This window comes from Haliaeetus leucocephalus, unplaced genomic scaffold, assembly GCF_000737465.1.
Source record: "Haliaeetus leucocephalus isolate CR32 unplaced genomic scaffold, Haliaeetus_leucocephalus-4.0 Scaffold526, whole genome shotgun sequence".
Lineage (NCBI taxonomy): Eukaryota > Metazoa > Chordata > Aves > Accipitriformes > Accipitridae > Haliaeetus > Haliaeetus leucocephalus.
The window spans coordinates 1,962,200-1,974,242 of record NW_010972962.1 but is presented as its reverse complement, the minus strand read 5'-3'; positions in this window follow the sequence as shown (position 1 = coordinate 1,974,242).

Sequence of the window (12,043 nt, the reverse complement as noted above, 5' to 3'; positions counted from 1 at the left end):
GGCGGGTAGGCCCCGGCGGCGGGGGCCGCCCCGGAGGCGGGCAGCCCCTCTCCCCGGCGATTTCCCAGAGCGAGGCGGGCAGCGGGTGTCCGTCCTTGCGCGCGGACCGGGTGAGGCACTAGGCGGCCTCTCGGGGTTCCGACAGGTCGACGGCTTTTGGTTTCCTTTCTTTCGGGTACTCTGAGGAGAACAAGCTCTGAAATTACCAGCAAACCAACTCCTGGGGTTCCCCTCTTAACTACAACGGCGGGGGGCCGCTGCCCCGAGCCCCCCGGCGGCAGACCCAGACCCGCCTCTGCGTTGGGGCTGAGGCGGTCCCTCCCCTCGGCACCCCCGTCAGCGCCGTTCCAAAGGGGCGGTCGGCACCTGGCGGGGCTGGGTGAAGCGTCCTGCGGGTGGGTGTAAGTAACGTACTCGGAGCTCCTCGGGAAGAGATGTTGCTTCCAGTAAAAATAACAGCAAATTGTCCCATTTCCTGAAATACTGACGTCTGTTGAACAGATGCCGACAGAAAATCGGAATATCCGAACAGAGTTTTTTAATATTGAGAAGTGCTTAAAAAAACTCAAGCTATTTAAAATAATAGAAATTGGTTCAGGAAAACTGTCCTTTAAAACCAATGAGGAAAAGTCCTCATGATTCTTCAAGAAATTATTCGTTAAAAACGCCAAAAGTCGTGGCAGCTTTACTGTTACACCATATGCAAATACCTGTACTATGCAATACACAAACACCTTTTGAAAATAGACCAAATAATGGCTTAAAATGTAAGTTTGAAAATAGGAATGCATGGGTCCATATCCAAAAGTTGAGCTAGTAATTCTTACGGTTACATTAAATGGCACTAAATGACACCACAATATACTGAATAACATTACAGAAATTTTAAGAAGCGTGTAGTGTATTTTCTAGCATAATTTACAATAATTCTGGAGTGATACCGAAGTGCAGTTCTAGATTCAATTTAATCTCTCTCCATGTGGAAGTGGCTGTGACGGAAAGAGCTCCTAGTTCTTCAGCAAAGAATGGTAACATGCTCCTATAATGCCTGAATCAGGTGCAAAAGGGAACAGCTGTACTTGTTGACCTAGAAATTCAGCAGTATGACAGAGTAGTTTCTCATACTGCATCTGCACATGGTCTCATTAATTTCCCCATTTTATTTCAGGCTTTGAAAAAGGTTTGAGGGGGATAGGTATCATGCTATTACTGAATATTTATGAAATATATGAGTCTTTAGAAAAATCTAAGCCTTTACTTTCGTCATCAGGAGGCACAAAAGCTCCTCTTAACCATTATAAAAATCCTATAGCTTTCTATCTGTAGGTAATGTCTATTCGTTACAGGAAAAAATGAGCAAATGAATTATACAGTGTAAAGACTTTTTTTTTGTTAATGAGTAACAGGGTGTTCTAAACGGTTCATTTTTATCACTGATTTTAATTACCTTAGAATAAAATCCTTACATACATGACGAACATAATAAATAAATTATGGCATTATGCAATAAAAATGACAAAAAGTACAGTATGTATTATTCAGGCTGTAAGCTTCATTTCTGGTTTCAAATATCCCCGTTTCAAACTTCTGTACTTTTAAATTAGCAAAAGGTCATCATGCATTCCCACTATTATCAATGGAAGTCTTTCTATTTATATTTCAAAAGAAATAGAGTAGGTTTTCAATACTGTGTTTTGTCTAGGGACTATCTTGAAAGTTTCTTTAGAAATGTTGGTTTGAATCAGAGAAATGTCAAAATGTCAAGTTCCAAAAACCAGTAGCAAAGTCATTTTACTTCTGGTTATACTTATTTTTTAAGAGCTGGGTAATTCTGAGAAAAATGCATTTCTAAAATTGGTCATTAAAATTTTCAGTAGGCACTCCATTGTCTTTCTTTCTGATTTTCACACTGGCCATATAAGAGAACCCAGAGTCCAACGATTCCAAAAATATCTATCGTGTTTGAAATGGGGGCCCCTTCTGTCAGGTACTGTATTTTCAGCTCTGATCTCTAGTTCAGGAGCAACTCTTAGATTTCTAGTCTTGAAAATACATGTGTTGACTTCAGGTCTTTGAAAGCTACCAAATAGTTTTCAATAATCTATTTATAATATTGCTTGTAATATTTTATTCTGCCTTTTTTTTTACATCAAATTTCACTAATAATTTCCCAAAACTTAACAAACACACAAAAAACTTATTCTGTAGTTCTCTGCCACAGTTTATTGATTTTTGTGACATCTGTCATTTGTGCTGTAAGGAGTACCTTTTCCCTTATTCCAGGGCCTAGTTATCTGACAAAATATTAAATGCTGAAGATAAATGACATGGTAGGTAATTTGATATTTCTCTTAGATATTTTCTTTTTTGCACATGGAAATAAGTAAAAATAAATGGCTAACACTTTGCTGTGGGAGTCTGACACAGTATAATTATACAGATTAATAGCAAAAAAGCATTGTAAAGCACTGCAGCAAATTAAATTACGTTTCTGGCAACTTTGTTAGTGAATTAGAGAAAATGGAAATACAGGTTCAGAAACAGAAAAGAAGCTCAGTAGGAAAAATACTGAAAATAAACACAGAAAGAGGATGAACAATGAAAAATAAATGCACTTTATAAAAATAATTGGAAAAATATCTGAGAAAAATCTTGTTCTTTCTCTTCAAAGAGGTGAAAGACATGTAAAATGATATTCCAGGATCTCAGAAATATGCCAAAGTCTTCTAGCAAAAAGGAGCAATTGAGTATCTAATATTAGCAAGGTAAGAGATCTTAAGGATGCTTTTAAATGACAAGAAGAGGAATTATAAATATTGGAGTGACTGAGACATGAATGTTTTATTTTTAGTTCATTTTCACCACATAAGTAGTTTGGGTTTTTTAATATTCAATTGCATTTGTCCTTACCTGTCCTTATGCACATTTCTGGCTTTTTTCTCACCTTCTCTCATTTGGTGCATGCACAGAAATTTACATTTACCCAGGACTATTGTACACAGATAACAGCTTTTTTTTTTTTTTTCCCTAATTTTCTAGTTGCTGACTTTAATGTCAAAATTCATATCTAGGATTGACAAAAACATGTAAAATGCTGAGATATTAGACAGAAGCACTGTCTAAAAAGTACTAGAGGGTAAAATTTCCTAGTATGTTTCCTCTGTTGGTTTGGGAGGGAAACAAAGAACATGTTCATTGAAGAAATTTTGCACAACACAGCTGAGGACAGGACAGCAAAGGAACAAAGTTTAGAAGCATGAATTATAGTGCTTAAGACCATGCTACTTTTCATTTTTTGTAATGTTAGGATTCAGAGCCAAGTTGGACTCCAAAAGCGGTATGTGCAGCAGGCAGCCTTCAATAAGGGAGTTTGTTGCAGAAGCCGTACCTTTGTGGTTTTGCATTACAAACCATTAAAATGAGGAAAACATAAACTCACATGAAATAAATTCAGCAGCAGGTTAAGTTTTTACATGAAGCACTGAAAAAAACAAAAAGCTAACAGCATGGGAATTAATGAGGAGGAGACTGAGGAGAGTAGAAAAGATGTTTTTGCATTCAGAGAGGGGAGCATATAAATTCTACTAACTTCAGATTTGCTTTTTCTGTTCCTTATATTCTGTAGAGGAATATTTAAATACAATACATGGCTGGACATTTTGAAAGTATATAATTACTTAGCTCTGTTTCTTGAGATAACAGCCCTATCTATTATATATGGCTTCATATATATGCTAATTTTCAAATAGTATTCATTTACCTTAAGAACAGAAAGTGCTTGAATTGATCTTTAAGACCACTATTCAAACTGCTTAAGAAACTGATCTTTTGAGGTGCATAGAACTTCAAAAGTTAAATTCCTGAGTAACTTTAAATCCTAAATTCATCCAAACCTGAAGAATTGGAATTGTCTCTAAGCAAGAACTCTAATATGACAATCTGTGATTTCTGTTCTGGGCTTGCTTACTAACTCAGTCCTAGGAAAGTAGACATGTTTATAATCTATGCCTCAATTTCTCCTCTTTTGAAAGGGAGGTAGTATACTTGCCTTCCAGATTAAAGTTTATATAGTACCTCTCAAAACATTTGACAAAAAATGCTTTAAGTGATACAATAAATAAATATTTTGCTGACTTGAGCTGTCTAATTTTTTAAAAAGCAACAATATTAGGATTTCTTTTTGTGGAACAGTCAGTCTCTAATGTTTTTCTGTGAATTTATTTGTACATACAGTCCCTTCAGATATATTGGGAAAATGTTTTCAAGTACAGCCATCATCAGATCTACATGCACCATTATTGTCACAGATATTTTCATTACCAGGCCAGTCATTATCTCTCTAACCCCCCATGCGTATAGACCCATGCTATGATAAGAATAATAGATTTTTCTCTGCCTTGTTTCTCCTGTAGGAGAAAAATGCACAGAAATCACATTAAACATTAAAGTGTTATCACTAGTAATGTTTGCAAAATCTCTTCCACATTCTCTCCCAGGTCATCACACCTGCAAAGTGTCATGCAGTTCAGGCTTACTCTGAATCCAGTACCTTTCTGTCCACTCAGAGGGTAGTAAGGCTGTAAGCGTGCAGTTGCTGCCAAATATCTCCTGCCTTACAAGCCACCATGCCTGGAAATACAGGCAGGAGAGCCTTCAAATGGAAGGCTTCAGTATACTTTGGGGCACTCTTTAATGACACAACAGCTTCTGCAAAGTCTTGATAACTCAGGTTTTAAGCTTGGAGGACAGCCAAGCCCTCTCCAGCTTCATTCACATCACACTTCCTTTGGCTGAAGCATGCACTTACTGACCAAATTTTTAAAACCAACTGCCAGCAGAGACACAGTGTCAGCCCTATTCCTGTTCTGTTTAGACAAAGGCAGAGTTTTGTTCTCATCAGTCCTACATTTTGCTTATTTAGTAGCAAATGGAGAAGATAAAACTGTAGTTATCACAAGCAGAATACCTGCTTCAGGTATTTTTTTTGTAGCAGATACCAAAGGAATCAGTTTGCATACCATACTGATCTCAGATTACAATGCATAGTCTTATTTGGGCACTGCCCATAATACACAGTCAGATTTTGTAATGTTACATATTACAAGTGCTTTAGTTAGATGGGTTAGAGACAGTATTTTCCATGAAGCAAGATCCATAAAGAGCTGTAGCAGTGTTTTAACAGGTGGCACCTGTCACAGTTGGGACTCTTCGACAGTACAAGTACATGACATACTGTAGCCTCCTGTAGAAACACACAGAAACTGCATAACAATCCTTTGCTTTGAGGAGATGAATAAATTCTTGTGCCAAGAATATCAGTTATATCTGGTGTAATTGACTGTTAAGGAAAAAAGGCCATGTGGTTGGAGCAGAGGGTGGGGAGACAAATTTTTGGCAGAAGAAAAATATTCTGGTACCATATGGTACAGAACTCCCTGGTGTCCCTAAGCTCAAATTACAGGAAACTGGCTGCCTGATTTTCAACAGGGAAGATTTGAATTCTGAGCTGCTGAGCTGCTATACAACTGTAACACCTATTGCCTTAGTGAGGATCCTAGTATGTGGGTTTCCCAGTGATATTATCACAAAAAAAAAAAAAAAAGATTTTGAAAACAAGACAGTTCAAATGCAACCATCTGGAGTGGCATTTTCCATTGCAAAGGTTTAAAAGCCAGTGTTTACTTTGCATAGAACTGATTTTTTATCCGGTTCCCTATGGAAGTGGAACTTAACTGATCATATCACCTATATATTTCCATTAGTCTCTATATCCCTTCCCCTCCTACAAGTTCGAAGAAGATAACACAGCAGAGAGGGAAGAAACATCCTAAAGTGCTCAACTATATTATTAGATCAAAGAATCCACACGGATGGTAATGATGATGAATGGGTTCACTGCTGGGAAAACTTTTGACTAATGTGTGCTCTTGAGACACTAGAGAATCTAACTATGAGATACAAATCCACAGGAAAACAAACTTCATTAGCTCCACTGCTTACTGAACTATGTATATTTTTAATGTAATGTATTATTCTGAAACCAAACTGAAATCCAGTCCTACTTATATTACAGTAAGGTGATTATAGTGAATAAGTGCTTTCATGTGGAGAAAATGCCTGGTACTTACAAGCTCTTTAGACTAATGGAGAAAGGCATAACATGAACTGATTTTCAGAAGATGAAGTCAGACAAATTAGGGGAAAAGGCACAGATTTTTAGCTGAGAGAGCAAGTAACCTTAGGAGCAGACAACTAAGGTGAGTGGAGATTCTCTGATTTTTTATGTTTACAAACCAGGACAGTGTTTCTTTTTGAAAGATAAACTTTAACCATATACAGATTATTAAGTTCTATCCATAGTAGCAGGGTGAAATCTTCTAGTCAGGAAGTTAGACCAGATGAGAGCATGTTTCTTTCTGGCTTAAACTTTGTAAGCAAGCAAGAGGTGTGCAGTGAGGCTTGTAGAGGAGGCCCACTGTCATCAGTGGAAATAACAGAAGGGAAATAACGTGTCTGAATATAACTCTTTAAAGAACTCACTGCCTCAGCATATCCTTTGGGTAAGACAGGGCCCATCTATTTTAGATGCCTGTAGAACATTTCACACCTCACAGATATAGTTTAACAAATTTTGCTTTCATGCCCAAACATGTTTAAATATTTTCAGCTGTCCTCATTTGAAACAATCAACAAATACAGTGGTTAGAGATAAGTCTTTAGAGAGCAAGGTGGCCACCTTATTTTTTTCCTCACAATTTTTAAGCCTTATTTCTGTAGGAGGATTCCAGGAAGAGACTTAATGACATTAATATGACCTCTTGCCTAAGGAGCACCAAGTTCTGAGTGGAACTCATTATGGAAAAGATAGACATAACATATTCAGTTTAATTGGAGAAAACAGGAAGCCAGCTATTGCAGGACAGTTACAGCCAATATGGTTCTGAAATCTTGTCCTATTCTTCAGATTTTGTTCATACAGAAATATCTTGGGGAGGAGCACTTCAAAACAAAAGTATATATAAGTCTTGTGCAACCAAAATTTTGATTGCCTTCAGTGGGATTCAGTCGGGCTGTTTCTTAAAACCAGCACAGCCCTTTAATGTAGGATTCTCCAATACTCAGAGTATAGTTGTTTTTTCTGTACTTCACCCCTGATCCTGAATGCCATCCTGTAGCAACAGCCTTATTTATCATCTCAGAGCCCACACTGATGTGTTGCCTAGATATACATTAAGCTCACTGCAGAGAAGAGGGGTGAGGCTAGGACTGGGAAATTAGGCTCAGAATGCTGTCATTCTTCAGTGAGCAAGTTAAGGACACCTATGACCATACATGGGAGAACATTTGCAGTTTCTATATAGCCATAGGCATCAAGCAGGCTCAGCACTAAAGTCATAGCAGTATGACTCATGCTACCCACTGCACTTGCCAAACAGTGAGGCTTAGCTGCTGGTGGCAGGCATCAGAAGTTCAAGGTTAGTCTTCCAAGTGGAAGAGAAGAAACAGGTCATAGTTTTCCAGGTCAATGAAGCTGTTCCTGTCTTGTTCGGAGGAGTTATCTTGGCACTCAGCAAATCCAACAATAGAAAATGTCAAAAGCTACCTGGAAATATCTGGGACCAGAGGGAGAACGTGCTGCATGAAAGATCTCTATTCAGGGCTGATATCGCTTTCCAGGCGATTACCTGTTCAGTAGGATTATGTGCCCTCAGCCCTGTGACAGACCACAGCGGGAAAAAAAAGTCACTGCAGCACAGGATCGTTTTATATCCAAATAAAAATATCTATTGTAAGGTTTTCCTGGAAAGATTGGACTACACCATCAGAAATTAGAGGCATCTCAGAGTGCTTAAGTAAAATGTCTAATAGGGACATATTCATACAGCTGGCAGATGGCTATGCATCAGTTGTCTGTGCATGGAGTGGACCCTCAAACAGAGCAAGGGCACCTATAAAAAGAGCAGAACTGTCTGAAGAGGCTAAATGCATCCAGAATGACTGTGTGAAGTTTGGAGTGAGGATGAGCTCCTAAGACAGCATCCTAAACCAACATCAGTCCTTGTCATTTATTGCTTAATGTTTGAGAGCATTATCTCAGAATCATGTCTGGTTGTCATATCACATGCTAAACCCACTGCTAAGGATGACTGGGAAACATAAAAAGTGGCTCACCAGTGTTTCGCTCTCACTCCTTCATGTTGTCTCGGAGATCATTTCTGGGGAGGAACTCCTCCATCTCCCCCAAGACAGATGAAATTTGATGGAATGACTCACCTACCTGAAAGACCCCAAGGCCCATCAGCTGGATGGCAGGCTTCTGGAGGGAGAGCAACAATACCTCTTTCATTCTTTAAGGATGCCTTCGTGTTCAGAAACCTCTTGTCCTTCAATCTGACAGTCACCCTGTCAACCTGTTATGGTTATGGGGAAAGCCATAGTCTTGGATATGTCAAGGTCCAAGAGAATGTCTCTCTGACTGCTGTTAATCAGGCCCTAGGTTCTCGTGTTGAAATTATACAAACTTCATTTTTTTTCCACACATACCCAAGACTGAAACCATGCTTGATCTTTCATGACAACTGTCTAATCATACATCCAATAATTTGGGATATTCTAGCTGTTTAGCATGTCCAGGTGGTACATAGCCTCCCTCCTGCTGCTGTTGACATGCATTGCAGCAGAAAATGGGAGAGTTGCATGGCTGAGATTTTGTATGTGGTAGTGTAGCAAAGAGTTGCAATCTGCAGGCTCAGACCATGGTTGTGTAACACTTCCCAGAGCGGTCTGGGTAGCCGCGGGCTCCTGAGCCTCTGCTGCACATGTCACAGTGCCTTGAGCACCATTCTCAGCTACTGGGCCTCGACCAGGAGTGCTCCTGGGTATGAACAGAGTCACTAGCTGATGGATTTGGCCTCATGGTGCCTATCAAGGCTTTTCATAAAGGACCCCGAAGATCTGCCTGCTGTGTCAAATGGTCTCCATAGTAAGCCCCTTCAGCACTTTGCAGTAGTATATGACTGGTACTCTGTCAAAAGTCAACTTGATAGGAACTGTGGTTATTACTTGTCAGAACCTGAGTTCTTTCCTCCAGGACACTATGCGTACCATGTTACAACAGAAGGTAATTCTGTAATTGGTCACAGCAGCACAGAGCAAATAGCTTGTGCAAGACACTTAAGAGATTTCTATTCCCAAGGTCACGTTTTCTGAAAGCTACTGCACAGCACAGTTTTAAATTGTCTTAAAAAGAGAGTGGTATGACCCTGTCTTTGGGGGAGTTTATTCCTGTTTAAGAAATCTTGGTGCTGGAAATTTTTTTTAAGAATTTCATCAGGATGATTTTGTGGGCTGGCAGAGTCCCTTTAAATGCTGGCGGTAATTCTTCTTTGCCCTCGCTGTCTGTCATCTCCAAAATACTCATCAACAACCGCAGCTACCTATCAGCTGTTACAGAACCATCTGTGCAGCCTTTGATCATGGTTTTTTTTTTCTTCCAGATTTCTATCATCCTTCTGGAAACTGAGAATGGGACAAAATGTTGCAGCAATGGTACACAGTAGGGGGAAATATTGTTAGTGGCTACAGTATAAAACAAAAAGTTTAGTAGTGGCTGCTGACACCTCAGGCAGACCACAGTCCCCAAGTCTGCAAAATTAAGATGATAACAATTATTGTGGTATGCAACAGACAAATACTTAAGGCCATTATGACTTTCTCCCTCTGAATGTGAAATCTGATTTCTACGATACTTCATTCAGTTTTGGAGGGGCTCAAGTTCAGAATCTGAGACTATTTTATTTGTTTCCATTTTGGTGATGTCAGTATCATCTCAAACTTAGCCTGAAGCCTGGAAATCTGTAATAAAAATCCAAACTAGAATGTAATTTTATGGATCACATTGATCTGATCTCTCTTTTTCTACTTGAAAACAAAAGACTACTTGTACCTGTTTTGTTGGTTACAACTTGTTTCAAAGATCCTGATTACTTCTGTCTTTCTGTTAGAAGCTTATCTCATCATTAGAAAGGATGAAGAGATATAACAGGCTCTGAGGATCAAAATTCAAGAGCAGCCACACAGGTTACTGATGATTTAAATAAGAAAAATAGGGGAATTTTGTAGAAAATAGATGCAGAGTTTCAGTGAGAAAAAGAAGCAACCCTTATGTAGGTTTGCAACGTTAGCTAAAAATAACATAACATTTTTGTGGTCAAATGCCTGTTTAGTTAATTAGATCATTTGTTTCACAGAATATTAGTTTGAATAAATACAGGGCTCCAGAGCACTCTGGAGCTCATTCCCTTTTGTCCTCAGGGAAGTACCCACACGGTGTAATCCCAGAGAAGACAGCAGCTTTGCCTGGGTCCCCAGGGCACAGAGCTTATCCCTTAGCACACATGAGTGCATGAAGTCCCTTACTGGCTGCCATCCTGAGAATCTGCTAATTCAATTTCTCAGTGTCTTCCAACTTGTTCTCTGTAATCTTCTAAGTCCTGAGAGTTCAAGCAGTTAATGTGTTCTCTGCTAGAGGTGATTATTATATTAATTAGTCATGCCCCAAAGCTTTATATGGAATAGACTGAAGCCTTTAACAGCCAAAAGTTACAATGCCACCTCCTAGAATTATGTCAAAGTGACCCCACAAATAAAATCTTCACCGGAGTTGCTCACCGCAGAAAAAGTGATTCTTCCTCTGGCCACAGGGAGCCACACAGCCACCATTATGAGCCCAGGGAAGAAAACAAGGGAGAAGGCAAAATTTGCAGTCTGTAAACTCTGTGCCAGGAATTACAGGGGTTGCTCTCTCCTTGAGGTGAGCCTACTAGTTGCACCTGGGCTCCCGTTAGCTGTTTTCACACCAGCTCCTGCTGAGAGTCTTGCATTGTTTTTAGCCAGGCATGTAGAATGCATATGTAGCAAACTACTTGTACCTACTTGCACACAGAGTAATTAGTGCAGACTGTCATCATAATTTCTAAGTTCCTTTTTGACTGCAATTTTAAAGTCACTTTACAAGGTGGAGGATGACCATTAATCTGTGAAGCCTTAAGCAACAGTAGCAGTTGCCTGACCCCAGAGAATAATCCAGGTTTTGTGTAATCACCCCAAGTATATGACTCTTAAACATTTAATTCTGTCAGTACGGTACACCACTAGCATCATAGACCAGAAGGGGCCTAATCATTATTTCACACTCCATACATCTAAGATAGTTCTGGTATTAACATACAGGTTTGGTAGCACTCAGCTTCATAGTGCTTTCTAGACAAGACCATCACATGAAGTTCATTCAGCACCATTAGCTTCTTTCTCAAGACTTCTAACTGGCTTTTAGAGACAGGACTTGTGCTGCACTTTCCCATTTTCTCCTTCAATATGTTTCCACCAAATCTCAATTTGGTAAGCTGGGGAATCCAAGGAAATCTCATGTAGATCTTCAAGTGAGGGAAGAAAAAACTTAAATGAACCATCAACTTGACAGAGAGGCATCCAGGGCAAAACTGATTAAGGTCCACTGAGGGATCAGTTTCCCTTGTTTTCTCTTCAGCATATGCTCATCTTTTCCTTTCTCTAGACGTAATATGTACACTACAAAGGTAGAAACAGACCTCTTCGGGGATTTTAATTCTAACTAGGCATCTAAATAGATGTTCTTTCCTTTATTGAGATACTTAACACTCATTGTCATGCAATATCATTTATCAGAGTGCTTAAACACATATCTAGATTTTGTCTAAGAGTTTAAATATTGAGATAGTTAGTTTGGACTAGAAGGTCTGCTGCACTGATTCTCACTGTGCTGGATTAGAGAATGAGTGGTGATAGCGCCATGGACCTGCCTGGTGTCACATGACAAGTTAATTGTTGATCCAGAAATTGAGCCTGCAAATGCTGAATTTCAGTTTGTTTTCCCATCTACTGTTCTTTGCTGCTCTCAAATCAAAGTATAGCTGATTGAAGGTGCAGTTTTAGTCTGTAAAACTTGTGTCTCAGTCCAAACGTTGCCTCATCTCCAAACATCCCCAGCTTTGTCTGAATGCTG